General features: G+C 45.0%; 1 pseudogene; it reads left to right on the plus strand.

The window, feature by feature from the left end:
* The first annotated feature begins 445 nt into the window (after nt 1-445).
* Nucleotides 446-2,192, plus strand: LOC147734709 (uncharacterized; annotated as a pseudogene).
* Nucleotides 2,193-12,059: the final 9,867 nt, after the last annotated feature.

A 12,059-nucleotide genomic window follows, 5' to 3' on the forward strand; every position in this document is an offset into this window, starting at 1 on the left:
GAGCTGTGCACCTCCACGCAACAGGACTAAGAAACGACCTCTAGAAAATTAGGCAACAACACTGATAAACCACTTCCTGTATAAAAAGACGTCAAACACCATCTCTGATCATGTGTTTGGTATGAAGTGGATACAGCATTGCTCTGCTTCCTGTAAGGATGGAAGATCACAACTTATCACGCTAGGTGTATTGTAAACACTTTCTGGCCAAACCACAGGAGCAAGAGAAAAGCACAAGGGAGTGGAGCCAGACAACTGAAGAGTAAAGGAAAAAGAGGGTGTCTAATCTACAACAGACTTTCCCAATTTGCTACGACCAGAAGGAAGACCAATCTTCACTCATAAACATGCAAAACCATTCTACAATCTAAAGACATAACCACCTACAAAGAAGCTTTACTTGCCACAATTATAATATATGTAGTTGGTGAGTGCTTTATTAACCATGTTAGCTCCTCAGGAAACGCAGTCACGAAATACAGACAACTATAAACCTGACCCAGAGACACTAACCAAGAAAGAAGAATAAAACACAAGCAACAAGAGCTTTAGTTTGTCATCACTACTAATGAGCCATCAGCAAACACACACAGGAGAAGCATTGTGCAATTGCAATGAATGATCATCACCAAACACCAATGGGGGGAAAACCATACCAATGCACTGAATGTGTGAAGGCATTCAGTCAGTTATCAAATCTTAAAAGCCATCAGCGAACACACACAGGAGAAAAACCATACCATTGCAGTGAATGTGTGAAGAGCTTCAGTCAGTTATCAAATCTACAAACACACCAACGAAAACACACTGGGGAAAAACCATACCTTTGCAATGAATGTGTGAAGAGCTCTAGTCTGTTATCACAACTCCAAACACATCAGCGAACACATACTGGGGAAAGACCATACCATTGCAATGAATGTGTGAAGAGCTTTAGTCTGTTATCACAACTCCAAACACATCAGCGAACACATACTGGGGAAAAACCTTACCATTGCACTGAATGTGTGAAGAGCTTTAGTGTGTTATCACAACTCCAAACACATCAGTGAACACATACTGGGGAAAAACCATACCATTGCAATGAATGTGTGAAGAGCTTCAGTCGGTTATCACACCTACAAGGACATCAGCGAACACATACTGGGGAAAGACCATACCATTGCAATGAATGTGTGAAGAGCTTTAGTCTGTTATCACAACTCCAAACACATCAGCGAACACATACTGGGGAAAAACCTTACAATTGAACTGAATGTGTGAAGAGCTTTAGTGTGTTATCACTACTCCAAACACATCAGCGAACACACACAGGGGTAAAACCATACAATTGCACTGAATGTGTGAAGAGCTTCAGTCAGTTATCACACCTACAAGGACATCAACGAACACATACTGGGGAAAAACCATACTATTACAATGATTGTGGAAGTAGTTTTAGTGATTCCTCAAATCTCAGGAGTCATCAGCGAACACACACGGGGGAAAAGCCATTACAGTGCGGTGAATGTGTGAAGAGCTTCAGTCGGTTATCACAACTCCAAACACATCAGCGAACACATACTGGGGAAAAACCATACTATTGCATTAAATGTGTGAAGAGATTCAGTGTGTTATCAAATCTTCGAAGACATCAGCGAACACACACAGGAGAAAACCATAGCATTGCAGTGAATGCGTGAAGAGCTTCAGTCGGTTATTGGACCTACAAAAACATAAACAAACACACTCTGGGGAAAATCCATACAATTGCTATGAATGTGGAAGTACTTCTAGTGATTCTTCAAATCTCAGAAATCATCAGCGAACACACACAGGGGAAAAGTCATTCCAGTGCAGTGAATGTATCAAGAGCTTTAGTCTGTTATCAATTCTGTAGACACATCAGCGAACACAGGCAGGGGAAAAACAATCTGATTGCAAAGAATGTGGAAATAGTTTTAGTCGTTCCTCAAAATTAAGGAATCATCAACGAACACACACAGGGGAAAAAATTTTCATGTGCAGTGAGTGTGTTAAGTGCTTTAGTCAATTCTCAGCAATACAAAGACATCAGCATACACACACAGTTGAAAACCCTACCATTGCCGTGAATGTGAAAGTAGTTTTAGTGCCCCTTCAACATTAAGAAATCATCAGCGCAACCCACTTAGGGGGAAAAGCCATTCAAGTGCACTATACAAACACAAACAGGGGAGAAACCATACTTTTGTGGTGGATATGGAAGTGTTGTGGAAAGTATTTTCAGCTAACTACAGGGATTAGTGATGAAACCTATAAACACAACACACTTGAATAAGTTTAACAAGCACAGACTGGAGAATATTTCTAGCTCATTTTGGTGTTTGGTCATTTGGTGCAATAACTGGTTCAATGTCAGCTGCTAGAGAAGAAGAACAACGTCCAAAGGCACAATAAGTCGTAGGAAATTCTGACCTGTAACTCGGAGAATTAATGTTTGCAGTGCACAACATTTACCTCTGAAGCCCAGACGCAGGAGAAATTATGTCCTCAAGATAGCCACCACCCTTGTGTTTTAACCTTAACACAAGTCCTCTATGTGATCTGGTGTTGGAGGCGGAATCAACTTAGAGCACACAATCAAATAACTTTCCCCCATGAGAATGGAATCTTCTAATTGACCTCTGACTATGCCTCATGGGCGGATTCTAAAAGTGTTTTACCAAGCAATACACCATTATCCTTAAAGTTACCACCGAGGTGTGTGCCCTTCACCAAAGCACTCTTTTTTCCCTTGTTGGTAAGGGATCCAACATTTATATTTATCAAAAAACAGGGAGAAGGGCTGATCGTTTGATCAACGGACACCAATTACCACTCAGGGTGGTGGAAGGTCCAGTATCAGCTTGTGTCCGTATCTGGTACAAGGAATGCAAGAGGGGGAATGCTGTACTGTTCCTATGTAGGATCAAGGGAGGTTTAGCTGGCATGACCAAAGGTGTACAAGTGGCACCTTGGGGCATCCATTGTGTTGGATGTATTTGCCTCACACACCCCGAGGGGTGTCATGCTTCATCATCGGCGTTTGCTCCTCGTCGGGGAGGCGGTGCAATCCCCGACGGGCTCACCTCAAGAGGGGCTCTTTGGCGGAGATCTTTTATCCAACAGCCTTATGGTGAAGTGGGGGTGTGTGGGCAAGAAGATGTAAAGTGATAAGCTGAGAGCTAAAATATAACTAAGGGTACCGGAATTCACTTTATTCTGGGGGTCCCCTAGTTACAATTAAAAGGTGGAACTAGCTTACTAGGTGTCAACACAATTAAGTTGAGTGACGCTGGTAAAGGCTAGAGGTCATAAGTGGTCGACATGTTTCTCGCAGTGGGGTAGATTACCCGCGATTCTTCAGGACCATATAACAAGTGAAATGTGTGTCAAAAAAGAGGGAACATGCTTGTGTCATGTATGTAAAGTTTGTTACCTCTGTGGAGTATCCTATGCCTAAACATAGGGAAAAGGAACAACACTGATTAAAACATTATTGCAACAGTCATAAATGAATATCAAGTCAATGCCAGTAGGTGGGAAATGAGTGGCATGCAGGCGGTGTTGTAAACTATTGAGCACAACATTAGCATGCCTGAGGACATTGAGTGAGTAGCGTGTATTTGCCAGGTACACTCAAAGTCTGTGTGAAGGGGGAGAAAACAGTGTTTCAAGGTGAAGTTTAAAAGCAGTAATTAAAAACAGCAAAACATGAGGACAGTGGTTACAACAGCACAAAATATAGGAGGGGTGTAATGCCCTGTCAAACTTCATGCATTTTGTAGGCACCCTTAAGAACCTGTGAGTGCTGTAAAAACGTTTCTTATGGTGAGTAACAGACAGGGAATAATACATAAACTCAATAATAAACACTGGTGTCTTTCTAGCGCTGTGCACACAGAAATTATTATGCTCCCAACTCACCATTAGGTTGGGGACTACTAGCCACATGAGGGTCGGCGGGAAAAGATATCAGGGAGGGCCTTTAGATGAGGCTAGAGGGAGATATTGAAGGTAAATACAGGTAAATAGAGTGGTGGCGCCGTTTTTCTGAAAGCGCTATAGCGCTAATGCTGCCTCGTTAAAAGAATGTAAACGCGGGAACTGGGATCGTTCCGCTCGTTGTATCACTCACCTCATCCTGCCTGTATCCAAGTCAATTGACCTACCCGTCCCCGCCGAGCTCGAGTAGATGATAGAGCTCGGCGGTCGGGATTATTTAACCAAACGCGATGATCGGCGAGTATGCCGCGTCATCGCCCAGGGGGTAGGTCACATGATAATCGCCGAAAGGGTGGCGGCCATTTTGTAATGGTAAAATCCCTGCTTACGCGCTGTTAGAGAGCAGAGATGTTGTGGCTTATGTCGTGTGGTGACAGTTCCAAAGCGTCGATTGTTCGTGTTTATACGATATTACCAGATATTAACAGCAGTACTGGTGTGTGTAAATAATGTGTGTGCAAGGAGGAGTCACTAGGTTGTGGACAATTGCAAGTAAAACCATGGCGGCCATGATGTAATGGGCAGGATATGGTTAGTGAGGGCAATTGCTCACAGACCCCTGCGTTAGAAATTCACACATAGGTGGAAGATGGAATCATTTTTCTAGGGTGTAAAGACCAACAGGGCAGGTGTTAATAGGGGGTGTTTCAGATAAGCAGACTTAGGTCAAATGTGCTGTATGACCGGTATTAGAGTGAATGCCAGGGAATTTCTTCATTTAGGCCATATTTATCAGAGGACAGGCGATGTATCCATCTCTGCTCTTTGTGGAAGAGGGCGTTTTTAGGGCAATTAGGGCTAGATTCTAGTACCACCCATTTCATAGAGTCTTCATTGTGGTTGTTGTCCACATAATGTTTGCACATTTTCGTATGGGTCTTCTTGCAGCGCAAATTACTGCGGTGTTCGGTAATGCGCACTTTGATAGCCCGGGTAGTCATACCGATGTATTGCAGGCCACATGGGCAGGTTATCAGGTAAATGCAATTGGATGTATTGCAATTTGTGTGGTGTCTGAGTTCCCAATTAAAGGTCTCAGAAAGCTGGATATTCTTAAGTGTCTGGGTATATTTACAAACCCCACACATGCCACAAGGGTAGTGGCCTGTCACAGGAGGTAGATGCCATAGGGTTTGTTGGGTTTCTTTTCTGGCCACCTTAGGTCTGGTACTGATTAGGATGTCCTTTAGGTTCTGAGACCTTTTGAACGCGAATCTCGGTTCTTCTAGCGTAAGGTCGCCTGTGTTTAAAATGCCCCAGTGATGTTTGATCGTATTCCTGATCTGGTTGGAGAGTGGGGTAAAAGTGGTTACGCAGGTCATAGGTTGGTTTTCGACCGGAACTCTTTCCCGTCGTTCTAGGAGGGCATCCCTGTTGTTGTTCCTGGCCCGTTTTCTAGCTTTAAAGACTTCGCTTTTCGGGTAACCTCTGTCTAGTAGGTTCCTCGATAGAACTGTGGACTCCTTTTTATAGTCAGTTATGGCACTACAATTGCGTCTAATCCGTAGGAATTGGCCAAAGGGCAAATTGTTACGTAAGGACCTTGGGTGATGGCTTTGGTAGTGTAGGAGACTATTCCTGTCTGTAGGTTTCCTGTACAGAGTAGTGCTAATGGATCCTGTTTCCAGTTTTATTGTTAGATCAAGAAAAGGGATCTCGTTTGGTGATGAGGTCATGGTGAAGTTTAGGTAGGGGTTCAGTTGGTTTACCCAAACGAGGAAAGCTTCTTGGGTGGCTGTGGAGCCTTTCCATAGAATTATGATGTCGTCGATGAAGCGTTTCCAAAGTTTGATATTTTCTCGGAAAGGGTTCGACTCATGGTGTATATGTGTACCCTCGAAGTCCGCCATGTACAGACAGGCTACCGAGGGGGCAAAAGTGCTGCCCATTGAGGTCCCCTGGGTCTGGTGATAGTACTTGCCTCTGTACTCAAAATAATTCTCGGTAAGAGCCAGTGTGGCGCATTCCATGACAAAGGCCTGTGGGGTGCTTGAGTTCCAGGGCTCTAGGCCTAGTCTTTCCTCAATGACGTCAAGGGTGGCCCTCTGAGGAATGTTTGTGTAGAGGGCCTCTACGTCAAGGGTCATTAATAGATCTATCTCTCCTATGTCCGGGATGGTATCAAGAATCCGTAGTACATCCGTGGTGTCTTGGACGTAAGAGGGTATGGCCTTCACAAGAGGTTGTAGAAAATGGTCACAGAATTGTGACAGAGGCTCCAATACGGAGTCTATCCCTGACACAATGGGTCTCCCTGGTACAGGTCTGGTGGCTTTGTGGATCTTAGGCAGTATATAAAAATACGGTACCCTCGGGTCCTTTTTCATTAAGAAGTCTGCCTCCTTTCTGGTGATCCATTGCTCCTATATTTTGTGCTGTTGTAACCACTGTCCTCATGTTTTGCTGTTTTTAATTACTGCTTTTAAACTTCACCTTGAAACACTGTTTTCTCCCCCTTCACACAGACTTTGAGTGTACCTGGCAAATACACGCTACTCACTCAATGTCCTCAGGCATGCTAATGTTGTGCTCAATAGTTTACAACACCGCCTGCATGCCACTCATTTCCCACCTACTGGCATTGACTTGATATTCATTTATGACTGTTGCAATAATGTTTTAATCAGTGTTGTTCCTTTTCCCTATGTTTAGGCATAGGATACTCCACAGAGGTAACACACTTTACATACATGACACAAGCATGTTCCCTCTTTTTTGACACACATTTCACTTGTTATATGGTCCTGAAGAATCGCGGGTAATCTACCCCACTGCGAGAAACATGTCGACCACTTATGACCTCTAGCCTTTACCAGCGTCACTCAACTTAATTGTGTTGACACCTAGTAAGCTAGTTCCACCTTTTAATTGTAACTAGGGGACCCCCAGAATAAAGTGAATTCCGGTACCCTTAGTTATATTTTAGCTCTCAGCTTATCACTTTACATCTTCTTGCCCACACACCCCCACTTCACCATAAGGCTGTTGGATAAAAGATCTCCGCCAAAGAGCCCCTCTTGAGGTGAGCCCGTCGGGGATTGCACCGCCTCCCCGATGAGGAGCAAACGCCGATGATGAAGCATGACACCCCTCGGGGTGTGTGAGGCAAATACATCCAACACAATGGATGCCCCAAGGTACCACGTGTACACCTTTGGTCATGCCAGCTAAACCTCCCTTGATCCTACATAGGAACAGTACAGCATTCCCCCTCTTGCATTCCTTGTACCAGATACGGACACAAGCTGATACTGGACCTTCCACCACCCTGAGTGGTAATTGGTGTCCGTTGATCAAACGATCAGCCCTTCTCCCTGTTTTTTGATAAATACTTCAGCACGGTGCCACACCGTGGGAGTCTCTTCTCGGCGGGTTAGTTTTTCAAATCCCCCACCATTCAAGCCCAAACCATTGTACTGGGCTCCACTGTGTCCACACCTGACTCAGGTTTAGGACATTCCTTCCCTCCCCCTTCTTTCCTTCTCTGCCTTCTGTGAAGGACCCTACTCACCAGGACAAAAAAACCCTTTGGGCCACATCATCATGGAGGGCCCAGGTTTGAGTTTTGGCGAGGAGGATGCAGCAGCAATCATGAGGACACCCTCCCTATTTGGTATTAACATCGAACCTGCAACAGGCAGTAACACACCCGAGTGGCAATCCCTTTCCGACCTCAAACGAGAATGGATAAGGGTAACTATCCACGGGACCATGATGGCAGAATATTTTAAAGCTAAGATTGCACCCAATGGCTTAATTGTGAAAAATTTCCCCAGAATCTTTTGGGAGGATGGACAATTTAAAATCGAATGGTCACAAGTGTCATGGAAGTGCACCCACGACCTCCTCATCCTGATCGTCAATACAGCTAAACGTTTAGCAGATGCTCTTCTAGTTAAGATTCATGCAGCAGAGGCAGCCTTAAAGACGGCAGTACAAAACCCGGGCTTTAAAACAAAACTGGCTGAAATTAATAAAGAAATGGCAGAACATCAAGAATATCTAATGGAGCAGAAACTTGCTAAACTTCAAAAAGACATAAAGAAGTTCTCAAAGGAAAAGGTCTACCCCTATTTAAGGGAAGATTACACCCCCCCTGGCACGAGCTCTAATTCTGACTCGAGCACGACCTCATCTAGGAGGGGTTCCAACAGTGGGCCGGACAGTAGCGGGGAAAATAACCCTGCTCAGTTGCCACCGAGGGCCAAAAGAGGCAGGGGACGGGGACAACATAACTTCCCGCACTACCCCAACCAGGGGCAACCAATTGGTCCCCCTTTTTGGCAATACCCACAATTCCCCCACTTTCAACCACCCTTTGTCCAACATTATCCTCCACTCTACAACCCCCCCCAAAACCCTACACACCCTCCTTTTTTAGGCAGAGGTTGGGGCAGAGGGCGAGGGCGAAAAAGAGGGAACGGGACAGAGAAGAGGGTGCAATGGGAGGACACACACCCCCAAGGAATGAACACCAGGAGCACCAACCGATCAGGACCAAAATAAGCCTGGTGGTCAATCTATCTGACCGGCTCCTCACAGAGCGAGAGGAGGAGGTACTGCAAAAAGGTTTAGGCTTTGTACCTACCCCCAGGATCGATTTGTTCCAACAAACCAGGGAACTTAAATCATTCTTCAGAAAAATACGACTCAAAACCTTCTTCGAAGGTAAGCCTTGTGAACCATTGACAGACTCAGGGTTACACAATCCTTCAACCTTCACACCCCACAATGGAATGGTCCCAAACGAAGTATTGACTTTTGAGCAGGCAGTACTAAAAGACATCAGCAAACTGGAGCGAAGATCCTCTCACTCCAATATCTCTAAGAATGAGTTGGACATATTGAGGTCACTGGCAGAAGACCCACTGTTAACCATCAAACAAGCTGACAAAGGGGGCGCCACGGTCCTAATGAATACTGTGGATTATGAGCTTGAATGCAATAGACAACTGAATGACCAAAGATATTACACACCCATTCCCAATGACCCTACCAAACGCCTACAGACCATGATCTGTAGCTTGGTCACCAGTGCAGAATGTGAGCAATGGATCACCAGAAAGGAGGCAGACTTCTTAATGAAAAAGGACCCGAGGGTACCGTATTTTTATATACTGCCTAAGATCCACAAAGCCACCAGACCTGTACCAGGGAGACCCATTGTGTCAGGGATAGACTCCGTATTGGAGCCTCTGTCACAATTCTGTGACCATTTTCTACAACCTCTTGTGAAGGCCATACCCTCTTACGTCCAAGACACCACGGATGTACTACGGATTCTTGATACCATCCCGGACATAGGAGAGATAGATCTAATAATGACCCTTGACGTAGAGGCCCTCTACACAAACATTCCTCAGAGGGCCACCCTTGACGTCATTGAGGAAAGACTAGGCCTAGAGCCCTGGAACTCAAGCACCCCACAGGCCTTTGTCATGGAATGCGCCACACTGGCTCTTACCGAGAATTATTTTGAGTACAGAGGCAAGTACTATCACCAGACCCAGGGGACCTCAATGGGCAGCACTTTTGCCCCCTCGGTAGCCTGTCTGTACATGGCGGACTTCGAGGGTACACATATACACCATGAGTCGAACCCTTTCCGAGAAAATATCAAACTTTGGAAACGCTTCATCGACGACATCATAATTCTATGGAAAGGCTCCACAGCCACCCAAGAAGCTTTCCTCGTTTGGGTAAACCAACTGAACCCCTACCTAAACTTCACCATGACCTCATCACCAAACGAGATCCCTTTTCTTGATCTAACAATAAAACTGGAAACAGGATCCATTAGCACTACTCTGTACAGGAAACCTACAGACAGGAATAGTCTCCTACACTACCAAAGCCATCACCCAAGGTCCTTACGTAACAATTTGCCCTTTGGCCAATTCCTACGGATTAGACGCAATTGTAGTGCCATAACTGACTATAAAAAGGAGTCCACAGTTCTATCGAGGAACCTACTAGACAGAGGTTACCCGAAAAGCGAAGTCTTTAAAGCTAGAAAACGGGCCAGGAACAACAACAGGGATGCCCTCCTAGAACGACGGGAAAGAGTTCCGGTCGAAAACCAACCTATGACCTGCGTAACCACTTTTACCCCACTCTCCAACCAGATCAGGAATACGATCAAACATCACTGGGGCATTTTAAACACAGGCGACCTTACGCTAGAAGAACCGAGATTCGCGTTCAAAAGGTCTCAGAACCTAAAGGACATCCTAATCAGTACCAGACCTAAGGTGGCCAGAAAAGAAACCCAACAAACCCTATGGCATCTACCTCCTGTGACAGGCCACTACCCTTGTGGCATGTGTGGGGTTTGTAAATATACCCAGACACTTAAGAATATCCAGCTTTCTGAGACCTTTAATTGGGAACTCAGACACCACACAAATTGCAATACATCCAATTGCATTTACCTGATAACCTGCCCATGTGGCCTGCAATACATCGGTATGACTACCCGGGCTATCAAAGTGCGCATTACCGAACACCGCAGTAATTTGCGCTGCAAGAAGACCCATACGAAAATGTGCAAACATTATGTGGACAACAACCACAATGAAGACTCTATGAAATGGGTGGTACTAGAATCTAGCCCTAATTGCCCTAAAAACGCCCTCTTCCACAAAGAGCAGAGATGGATACATCGCCTGTCCTCTGATAAATATGGCCTAAATGAAGAAATTCCCTGGCATTCACTCTAATACCGGTCATACAGCACATTTGACCTAAGTCTGCTTATCTGAAACACCCCCTATTAACACCTGCCCTGTTGGTCTTTACACCCTAGAAAAATGATTCCATCTTCCACCTATGTGTGAATTTCTAACGCAGGGGTCTGTGAGCAATTGCCCTCACTAACCATATCCTGCCCATTACATCATGGCCGCCATGGTTTTACTTGCAATTGTCCACAACCTAGTGACTCCTCCTTGCACACACATTATTTACACACACCAGTACTGCTGTTAATATCTGGTAATATCGTATAAACACGAACAATCGACGCTTTGGAACTGTCACCACACGACATAAGCCACAACATCTCTGCTCTCTAACAGCGCGTAAGCAGGGATTTTACCATTACAAAATGGCCGCCACCCTTTCGGCGATTATCATGTGACCTACCCCCTGGGCGATGACGCGGCATACTCGCCGATCATCGCGTTTGGTTAAATAATCCCGACCGCCGAGCTCTATCATCTACTCGAGCTCGGCGGGGACGGGTAGGTCAATTGACTTGGATACAGGCAGGATGAGGTGAGTGATACAACGAGCGGAACGATCCCAGTTCCCGCGTTTACATTCTTTTAACGAGGCAGCATTAGCGCTATAGCGCTTTCAGAAAAACGGCGCCACCACTCTATTTACCTGTATTTACCTTCAATATCTCCCTCTAGCCTCATCTAAAGGCCCTCCCTGATATCTTTTCCCGCCGACCCTCATGTGGCTAGTAGTCCCCAACCTAATGGTGAGTTGGGAGCATAATAATTTCTGTGTGCACAGCGCTAGAAAGACACCAGTGTTTATTATTGAGTTTATGTATTATTCCCTGTCTGTTACTCACCATAAGAAACGTTTTTACAGCACTCACAGGTTCTTAAGGGTGCCTACAAAATGCATGAAGTTTGACAGGGCATTACACCCCTCCTATATTTTGTGCTGTTGTAACCACTGTCCTCATGTTTTGCTGTTTTTAATTACTGCTTTTAAACTTCACCTTGAAACACTGTTTTCTCCCCCTTCACACAGACTTTGAGTGTACCTGGCAAATACACGCTACTCACTCAATGTCCTCAGGCATGCTAATGTTGTGCTCAATAGTTTACAACACCGCCTGCATGCCACTCATTTCCCACCTACTGGCATTGACTTGATATTCATTTATGACTGTTGCAATAATGTTTTAATCAGTGTTGTTCCTTTTCCCTATGTTTAGGCATAGGATACTCCACAGAGGTAACACACTTTACATACATGACACAAGCATGTTCCCTCTTTTTTGACACACATTTCACTTGTTATATGGTCCTGAAGAA

This window comes from Lissotriton vulgaris, chromosome 1_2, assembly GCF_964263255.1.
Source record: "Lissotriton vulgaris chromosome 1_2, aLisVul1.2, whole genome shotgun sequence".
In the NCBI taxonomy this organism is placed as follows: Eukaryota; Metazoa; Chordata; class Amphibia; order Caudata; family Salamandridae; genus Lissotriton; species Lissotriton vulgaris.